Below are 8637 nucleotides of genomic sequence, written 5' to 3' on the forward strand. Positions count from 1 at the left end.
TTATTTTGAAGATGGTCTTATTTTTGTAAAGTACCTATGTTTTTTAATGCTTAAATACTTAGAAAATTATTGTCTTAATATATTTCTCTTAAAATACAAAATGAATGTAGAAAAATTGAAACCACCCAGTATTTGCACTATGATATTTCCATCTTTTCTCCAGTTCTAAAATAACTTCACAGAAAAGGTTCCCTTACATCCTAGAGTTATTTTGGACGTCTGAAATATTGAAAATCCAAACAGCAAAAGTTAATGCTTTTCAGTTTTTCTTTAGCTAAACATTTTCAGTTTAAAAAAGAATGTGTGAAATGGCATCCGCTGTTTCTGGTATAAATCTCAGCCCTAGTCACTGAAGGCTGTCACTCAGAGTTGGCAGCAGCTTGCCTTCTAGTGCTGACCTAGTTTTTTTTCCTCAGCTGTCCACGTGATTCTCACAACAAACACTGCTCAGTGGGTTATAAGCAGCAAGTTACAGAAATATGGAAAACATGATGGATCTTTAGGAAAGCAACTAAACCATGATTTATCTCAATAAATCAGGCAGGGTTTTGGGTGACTGTGTAACTGATCCAACTTATCCACCATCACAAGGGAGATCTAGGAAGAGTCTCCGTGGCAAAAGAGAAGCTGTTAGAAGTAGAGCAAGGACTCTGATAACAGCATAAAGTACATCCTACAGGAAATTAGCGTGACACGATCAGATTAGAGAGGACAAAGTTCTGGTGAAAGTCATTGCCACCACAGCTCTTGCCAGTGCACTATGAAAGTCTTTTGAAGGACACATGTCTAAACCACTGGCCATGTGGCCACAATATCTCATCAATCTGCATCTGATCAGTAGATAGCTGCTGTGCCAGAGGATTCCTGACACAGAAATGGAGGAAAGTAGTCTTAGGAATGCTGTACAGGCAATAAGATTTACTGCTTCCTCAAGAGGATGCCCAAGTTGTTGAACTAATGCTCCATGCTGACTCTGAAGACTCTGTATTTACCAGTCTGCTTCCTTTCAGCTGGCATTGGCTTAATACTGAACCTAGTCTGTGATGAGTATCTTACACTGCAGAAGTGCAGAAGAGATCTTTTCACATGTATTGGTTACAGTGGATTTTCTGTTTAAAACACAGAATGTCAACTTGATTGGGATCTTGCTGTCATGCTTTCCATGGAGCACATGGCTGTTATGAACGTACCAGATATTTAGAATTCTACGGGTGCTGTTGTTCTGTGAAGGCTTCTAAAAATGGGCTGTGTTTGCCTTCCAGAATATCCCATTCCTGCCTATTATAATATCATTTAAGGCTGGCGGTTCTATACGTCCCATCAACCTTAAGTGAACCTTCTAGCTAGTTAGATATGTTGTTAAAATAGGATGAGGGTGTTGTTTTATTTTTTTTTTTAGTTTTTGCATTCTTCTCCTTGCTCTCCTTATAGGAGGACGTAGTGAAAAAAGTACTACATGTGTCAAATGACTGCTTACCAGTCCTTCTGAAGGCTTATTGATTGTTATGTCTTTAAAAATCCAGGAAGCCATCATCACAGATAACAGCAATTGGGGATTATCCTCAGTATTTAGCAGGAGCAATCTTATTTTCCCAGGAACCTTTTCTTGACCATTTCTTGTGGGTGTTGCTGGAGATTATACCAATGAAATTAAATTGAATTTAAAGCCACATTTTAACTGTTAGCACTGCAAAAAAGAGAACATGTCTATTGTGGAGAATGATCTTCATTTTGCCTGTATTGATGCTATAGATATTTTTAGAAAGATACTTATGTTATTGCCTCTGCCTGTCCTGCATTAATTAGGGGAGAAATTTGGAAGGGCTTAGGTTTCTAATGATTTGTCATTGCTTTTTCTCAGGTCTTTCTGCAACAGGAAAAAAGATGAGAGTTGTCTTGGCCAGAGAGAGTTGTCTTGCAGTCCAGAGGTCAGAGTTACTACAGGTTAATCAGTCAATAGCCTCTGTTTTATGAGGTTTCTGATTTTGTAGAAGCTTTCTCTTGCACACTGAGAAGTCAGACATAAAAGCCAGCTTTGGTTTGTTTCCTTAAGGCAACAGTGCACTTATTGTATGCACTGCCTTTACTGTAGGATTGGCAAATACAGTGAAGAAACCAATTAGTGCTTTTAATGTTTAAAGAGAAGGATGTCAAAGTGCATGGCTCAGTGAAGTAGATTTTCAGATGGATGACTAATATGAAAAATCAAACACGTTTACTACTCAAAACCTGTATTTTCTTGGCTCTTTTGCATGGATCAATGAAGCATTTTGATTTACCTGTTTCTGAATGCAGTCATGATATCAGATGGTCTTCTGCCAGGATCTCAGCCTGTTGGTTCAAGGTGCTAAAGTCCTCTCACAAAGATGCTGATGCTCACAGAAATGATGGTGCATAGTCTTTCTCACAGATTTGTCCTGAGATTATGTGGAAAGTATCTGAACTCTCACCCCAGGACCCCTGTTCAGTTCTTGAGAGCAAGCCTGTTTGGAAACTATCCTTTTCAAAAACGGAAAATTCCCTAGTTTAGAAGTGTATAGTTTATCCTTGCTTTAAAATTAAGAGTCTTTTGAGAGCCTGTACCTTCTCATTCATTTTTAGCTGAATCCTGGGCATACAAATCACTGTCAGAAAGTTATATCAGATTTCCTGGTCAGGATTATTATTTTCAGGGTAGCAAATGGGGTTTTCCGTGTCTTTCATTCCTTCTCTGAATCCTCAAGATTGTTTTCCTGCCTCTATTCTCCAACCTTTTCCAGGAAGGAAAGCAGGGGTATTTAAATGATTTACAGCCCCTTGAGAGCATGTACTGTCTCTGCTTTTCTTGTATGCTCCTGGTCCACTCGATCTAGTTCCCAATCCTGCTTACATGGAAGGGCAGGGGAGAATTTGTATGGTAAAGGACAGTGAGTACTCTAGGAGGCCTGAATTTCACAGTTGCTTCAAGGAAAGCAAAGGCTCATGGACAACTCTCTCCACCACCATAAGTCTTACTCCAGATGAGTGTAAGCTGGAGCTGGGCAAGATTTTTTTTCTCTTCTACCAAAGTCCTACAGTACAGGAGTGTGAAAAGAACAGCTAAGAGCTGTACAGATGCAAAACATGCTGGAAAGGATTATGTTGAACAGCATGGCCAAAATAAGCGTGGAGAGTGGGGAATTGTGTGAGTACAAGGAACTGGAAGAAGAGGGGCTATGTAAGAGATGATGTTTTGAGCACACACTCTTCTCTTGATTTTGTCATAGAGAAACTGGTGAAAGCTTCAAGGCAACTGAGACCTCCAGCCCAGGAGCAGGACCAGTGAGGGGAAAATGATGCACGTGTGCCACAAGAGGGCCCCTCTGTTCCAATCCAGGAGGTGGCCTAGGAACTTGAGAAGATGACTGAGGACACTGAATATCTCTGGGACCTGCAGTGGGCCAGCCAAGCAGGGAGCAAGAGAGCATGGTGATGTGCACCACAAAGACCTGAGGGTTCAGGGCTTCCCCTAGGAGCACCTGGGCTGAGGGTCTCTGCCTGCCCCAGGGACTGCTCCTTGTCCTGCCAGTCAGGGCAATGTGAGGACAACCTGCTGGGAGTTTCTAATGTTGCCTATGGCTCTTGACCTTGACAGGTCTGGCCTAGGTGGGGGTCACTCTCCCCCCAGTGATGGTCAGCTTTTCTGCCAATTCTTGTCTCAAATCTAGGCATATTGTACGCTACTGGTAAAGCATCAGCAGCAACAAGAGCCCAAAGTCAGGAGGAGAGAAACTTTCATTGCCCACAGGGAAGGAGGCAGAGGCAGGGACAGGCGTGTGCGAGCACTGCAGCACAGACACTCCAAGTGCTGTCATGCCAGCACTGTTGTGTAGGTCTGGCCGTGAGGGATGGGATCTTGTCTGACAGCATGTCCTGCTTAGCAGCATGCTTGTGTGAACTGATGTGCCCTCAACAGCAGCCTTTACCTTGCAATTACAGGAGGCAGTCCAAGTAGGTCAAGAAACAGGAGACTGAAAGCTGTCTTGTTTGTGTAAGCAATGAGGGTCGGTAAATGTAGCTGAATTGGAAGTCTGTACAGCAAAAGAGAAATTGGTTTGCTGCTTTAGATTTTTTTGTAGTCTAAAACTGGATTTTGAAAGGGTATGCCTTATGCTATTTAATTTGAAGTACTTACGTTAACATATCTTCCACAATTAGATCAGAAATATTCTTGGACCTCTACTCCACTTTGTATTGGCTTCTAAATTCTGAATCTAGGATCAGTTCCATATCATTTATCATGACCGAAAAAGGCTTGAATTTAGATTGTCACTGAAAACGAGAGTAAGGAATTCAAAGAAATCTTCCTGGTTTTGAAAGCTCATATTTATAGCATGCATAAAAACAAACCATTTACTAAAATGTAACTAAAATGTAACTACAGATCAGTGATTTTCCATCTATTTTTTCCATCACATTTCCCCTGTGCATTATATTCCAGTTGTTATATTAATCTCTGTCAATTTATTGAAGATATTTACTAATCTTCTGCACTTTAGTATCACCTATAATCACAAACTCAATAAGATTCTTGCCTACTCATTTTGAACTAACGTGAACATATTTTAATGAAAACTGGAAGCTGAAAGATACAAATTTTCACCCATCTTCAGGTTCATCCTAAACCCAGTTTTTGCCCAAGGAGGTTGTGAATGCCCCATCCCTGGAGGCTTTCAAGGCCAGGCTGGATGTGGCTCTGGGCAGCCTGCTTTGGTGTTTGGCACATAGCAGGGGGGTTGAAACTAGATGATCATTGTGGTCCTTTTCAACCCAGGCCGTGGTCCCAGGCCATTCTATGATTCTATGATTGTGTGATTCTACAAAATTGCTGTATGTATTTAATGTTGTGCTTCATGGAAAAATCGAACTCCTTTGTGAAGTCCAAGAAGTGAAGTGAGTTGGGCCTCAGGAAAGTAAATTGTAGGACTGGGGTCAAAATTGGCTTAGTGTTTAAAGCTTGGCTTGAACTTGGCTTCTTCTTCAACCTCTCAGCTGAAGTTCTTTTATAATTCTGAGGACAGTAAACTTGGAATAAAACAAAATTTCAAATATATATTTTTTTAAATTATGTTTTTAAAATAGAGAGACATTTAGTACAAGAGAAAAGAAAGTTATGATTGTAACAAGGAGGTATAATTATTGGCTTTCATCTGCTGTTGTGACACCACAGGAAGAAGAGTTGCTCTAAAAGGTACCCTGTCTAAAGAATATGAAAAATTTCTAGCAGTGTTTGAAGGTTGCAGGGTCTCTGGAAGGTTTCCAGGAGTAAGCAGGTTGACTGCCAGTACTTCAGCTGTCTGAAAGATAAATGTATCGAAAATTACTCTGAATTGTACCCAGGTAAAATGTGCAGAGTCCAGTTTTCCAGACTTTGCAAAACCTTTTTACCCCATTGAAGTAGGAAACTTAAAACAGGCCTTTTAACAGACTTATATTACAAAATCATCTTATGTGCAAATGAAGAGACTTAATTATAAATGCCAAGGAGGGTGGCTGTTGTTTTATTTCTGACTTTCTATTCATATAATTCACAAGTTCACTAAGGAATTTGCAGTTTCATCACTTTTCTTCTGAATCATGCCATGCTTAGTGTTTGCTCTCAGATCTCATAATATGTAGTTGTCCCTGCAAATTGGCTTAAGTTTCAGAGCTCTAGGTTTGAAAATACAAACATTTTTGTCTTTTCTTTGAGGAAAGAGTTGTAGTGATTTTTTCATAACATATTTAAGTCATATGTACAATTAAACATGTTTTTGTTCTTTTTTTTTTAATGCTGAGGAATGGAAATGAGCTGCCTTTTTTTTTTTAAGTTAAAAAAATATACAGACAAAAAAATATATATGATCAAAATTCAGTTTTGATGCTATTTCGAAAAAAAATTCCAGGGAATAGACCAGCAGCAGACACTGATTTCTGCTTAAAACCAGAGAGGGTGTTTTGGAATAGCTCTCAGTAATGGCTAATAGTTTACTGCATCTGACTGAAACAAGAGGAACCAGACATCTGGTTCCCATTCACAAGAAATTATATATATATGTAATATATAGAGATATATAGATATAACACCTGACAAATATGGTGGCCTTCTACAATGGTCTTAAAGCAGTGATGGACAGGGGAAGAACAACTAATGTAATCTACCCAGATTTGTGCAAAGCGATTGACACTGTCTCACATGATATCCTTGTCTCTAAATTGGAGAGACGTGGTTTGACAGGTGGACCACCTGGAAGATGCGGAATAGAATGGATCATTGAATTCAAAGAGCTCTATGTCCAAACGGAGACCAATGATGAATGGTGTTCTTCAGGAGTTGATACTGGGACTGAGCACCAAAGTTTAACATCTTTGATGGTGACCTGGACAATGAGATTGAGTGCATCTTCAGCAAATTTACCGATGACACCAAGCTGGGATTGTTCAACCTGGAGAAGAGAATGTTCTGGATAGACCCCCATGAAGCCTTCCAGTACATAAAGGGGGCCTACAAGAAAGCTGGAAAGAAATTTTTTGCAAGGGTGTGTAGTGACAGGACAAGAAGTAATGACTTTAAAGGAGAGTAAATTTAGATTAGATCTAAGGAAGAAAGTCTTCATTATGAGGTTGATGAGGCACTAGGATGATAGCCCAGAGAAGCTGTGGACACCCCACCCTTTGAAATGTTCAAAACCAAACTGGACGGGGCTTTAGGCAGCATCGCCTAGTGAAAAATGTCCCTGCCCATGGCAGTGGGATTGGAACCAGATGATCTTTAAGGTCCTTTCCAATCTACACCATTCTGCGACTGTGATTCTAAGGTCTCCTAGAGAACACAGAGGGTAAGAAGTAGCCATGTGGGTATGATAGTCCCTACGTGAATGAACTTAGTGGGAGAGCAGCAGGTTTGGACTGTGTATGCCTTTGATACAAACTCTTAGGTTCTTTCAGGGTACTCTCATCCAAGATTTCCTTCCACACCGTTTTTTCTATTGTCTTTATATCCAAGATTTTTTTTTTTTGTGTAAACTTTTAGGAAAATGTTATCTATTGCTCTCTCATGGAAGAGAATACACATTGGCTGAGACACAGTATGAATTGCTTCTGGGGAGAAAATGGCTAGTTTCCCTTTATTTTTTACTCCTCTTTATTTATCTAACTAACCTGAAGATCATCCACACCCTGGAGAACTCATTAATTATTGTAACTGAGCTGGTGAGAAGGTTTGTACAAGCAGGAGGGGAAACCCGCTGTGGTCTAGTTTCGCCGAAGCAAGCTGTGATTTTACTCAAAACCATGTATCTCAGTGGGGAACTTGGGGAAAGCAAACCTACAAGCAAGCTGAGATGTGTGGTGAAGATATTATGTTGTGATGCATACTGTTGGTCTCTTTGAAGAGAGGCAGGTGACTGGAGATTGGATTCTGGTTTTGTGGGGCTGAGTTTTCCTACTGAACCAGGAGAACAGGCTGTAGTGAATAGACTAGCTTGGCCTGATGTCTGAGCCACAGCAAAAGACAAGGCTCTGGAAGGAGCCTGTCTTGTAGCTGCTCTGTCAAGTATATACAGGCCATAGTTTCCTATGGGAAAAAAATGAAAAATTAGAGGACCTGAGAGAGGAACCTTGCAAAACAGTGAATAAGATGGAGCTAAGCTTTTTACTTCACAGCCTGCAACTTCTCAGCTTTCTGAAATCTCTTCCCAAGTCTGTCAGGCACCTGAGGTCCTTTTGTTTCTGACTAGAAAGATCTGGAGTCAGTTATGTCATCCCTTTAAAAGCAAATCTGATAAGGTCATGGAGTTTTCTGCTTATCTCATGCTTTTCCTTTTGCTGAACCTGCAGTATCAAACTCCTTAGTTCACAAACAAGCTGTGGAAGAACGAGCTTAGGACTTCACCCTTCTTTGTTGCAGCTACTTTGACACAAATAACCCTTTCAAAAGTTTGAACTGTCCAGGTAGGCAGGGGGAGATAACTTCTTCCACACAGTGATGTTTGATGGCACACGCAGCTTGTTGGACTCCGTGGTCCCAGAGTTCCCTTCCACACATAGCACAGTGGGTTCAGGTGCGTGCTGTGCACTGGTGTCCTGGGAGGTGGAGGAGCAGTGGGTCAGCACCTCCACTGCCTGGGACCTTTTTCCTCACACCTTCCATTCAGTGTTTACTTCAGTGTATGCTATGGGGCTTTTAGAAATCAATTTTGTTGAACTGGCAGAGACTATAGAAGTAGTGCACCCCCAGCACAGTTTACAGGATTACACTGAAATATCATTTCCTTATGCTTGTCCAAAGTTCCTTATTTTGTTTTAGAAAATGAGTAAGAACATGCGCTTTCTGGAAACGTATTTATTAAAGTACCTTGATCGCTGTGAGCTGATGTATGTATGGTAATCACCTTGTAATGTAATTAGAAAGTCTCATATTTGCTTTCCTTTAACTTGTTGCTTTGATGTTGCACTTGGGCGTCTATATTGTTCTCTGGGCTACAATCCAAAACTATCTGGATTCTGGCCAAGATTACTAATGTGTAGACGTTTGCAAAACAGGATTCTTAAAGACAGGCAGACATGGAAGAAGATTTTTTTTTTTCCCCTTTCACTTTATTTTAATTTTGGGAGTTTAAACACTGATTTAGTGTAGAC

The sequence above is a fragment of the Meleagris gallopavo genome, chromosome 3 (assembly GCF_000146605.3).
Source record: "Meleagris gallopavo isolate NT-WF06-2002-E0010 breed Aviagen turkey brand Nicholas breeding stock chromosome 3, Turkey_5.1, whole genome shotgun sequence".
Lineage (NCBI taxonomy): Eukaryota > Metazoa > Chordata > Aves > Galliformes > Phasianidae > Meleagris > Meleagris gallopavo.